Source organism: Diadema antillarum, unplaced genomic scaffold, assembly GCF_040938485.1.
Source record: "Diadema antillarum isolate AM-2024a unplaced genomic scaffold, OU_Dant_1.0 scf00000014, whole genome shotgun sequence".
NCBI lineage: Eukaryota > Metazoa > Echinodermata > Echinoidea > Diadematoida > Diadematidae > Diadema > Diadema antillarum.
Genome location: NW_027270903.1, coordinates 7254052 through 7256079, shown reverse-complemented (window position 1 = coordinate 7256079; position 2028 = coordinate 7254052).

Genomic DNA, 2028 nt, shown 5'->3' with positions numbered 1-2028 from the left:
TCTCCTTTTTGCTTTCAACCAGCGTTTTAAGAAAGATGTCTCCCATAATGGCGGGAATTTAACTCGCTTATGACGACAAGCCGTGAGCGTGTAAATGTATGAAATATGCATAGACGTGAAATATGATGTGTTAATAATGATTTCAAACTTGATATTCCTTAACGATAAAATGGTTTCATTCTGCGATGGTGACATCCACAGACAAGCAGGAAAGTTTACATAAAACTGCCTGTTGTATTTACACTAAGAGGTGAATACATTTTTATGCTATGAACGTGACATAACTTATCCAGACACGGAAGTGTTCTACTCTAAAAAAAATCGAGTGAAAATATTCACTCTCAAAGGAGTGAATACAAAAAAGAGTGAATTTAGAGTGAAATTGGGGTGAATTTCGAGTGAAAATGTTCATTTTCACTCATTTTGGAGTGACCTCAGGGATCACTCGAAGATTTGGGAGTGATCCCTGACGTCACTCTTAAACGAGTGAAAATGAACATTTTCACTCAAAATTCATTCCGATTTCACTCTAAATTCACTCTTTTTTTGTATTCACTCCTTCAAGAGTGAAATTTATCATTCGATTTTTTTTTAGAGAGTACTTGTTGTTGTTTTTTCATTAACTTCTTGCATTTCTCAAAAAATAAGAGAAAGTGCGATTACAACATCCTTGAATAAATGACCAATGCTGTTACACGTCCATTTTCAAAGGGCGGGACAATGGATTTCTGCTTGGATATCAGTTATTACGTGATGAAAGATTTCGACGTTTGGTGAAAGTTGAATTTAAGAGCTATCTTAAAACATTTGAAAGGAAATTGACCATCACATGGAGTAAAATATATAAAACGTTTCCAGATTAACCTCACTCGCTGCATAACAAGGAATATCTTGAAATTATGATTCAAAATATGGCATATTCGTATTGTTTTCTTTGTGATGTTTGGGTCTATAAATAGGTGCTTTATCACCTTAATCGTAAATACCTCAGTTCAACACGAATCAAATCGAAGTGAAATCGTTTTGCAGTCAAACTCTTCAAATGTTCATGCTGCTGTTTAGATTGCTGTTTATATTTCTTTGCTTTTTGCTCACTGAATGGTAGCATGATAACTAGGGATAGAACCATCAACTAGGAATCTGTGCTCCATGCAGCTGACCACAGCACCATGACATACAGGAAAATCCTGTCAACTATGACGTCAACGTCCTACGCGCCAAGATATCCACTCTACGCGCGAGGACTTCCACTCTACGCGCCTTCCTCTGAATCGTCATTACGTGATCATCCCAGGCTGACACGGCAGTTTGGGATAACTTTAAGGGTTTCTATCCCATATCATGATTAATCCCAATAACAAACTAAAATTAGATCATCTTTTATATACTATACCTTGATAGATAAAATATCACTTTGCTAAAGTGTTCATTATCCCCCCCCCCCCCACACACACACCTCCCTTCCCCCTCCCCCTCTCTCTCTATCTGCCTGTCACTCACTTAATGCATTTACTTTCAACTACTTTGGGTTGGAATTTATCTTTCATTTCACACGAACAGGTCGTTCATTTACACCGCAAAACCATCAAATGCATGCACACATCCTGGCAACGTGGCTACACGGGCGTGAGGCTTTTAGCCCCATTAGAGAGGCCGGGCGAGCGAGGGAGAATAACGAAGGCACCCGGAATGCACACGCATGATAATGGCGTCTCCGCGTGGAAGAGGGAGAGAAAAATAATGTCGAGCAAGCAGCGAAATAATGGAAGAGGGAGAGGGAGGGGAGAAAGAGATGAGACGAAATTACTAGCCACGGTCACTACTCTTCGTCCGTGCTTCTTCTACTCCACCAAACCACCGCTAGTTGTAGGGTAAGACATTAAATGAGGTAAAAGAGACTGAGGATGGTTATGGGGGGGGGGGAGGTAATGGTATCGTGTACTCTACTTAACTTAATTTCGCTCCTATTACGGGGGGATTATTCCCCGCGATTAGAGCTTAGATTTACGTTCTTTACGCAAAGCTCCG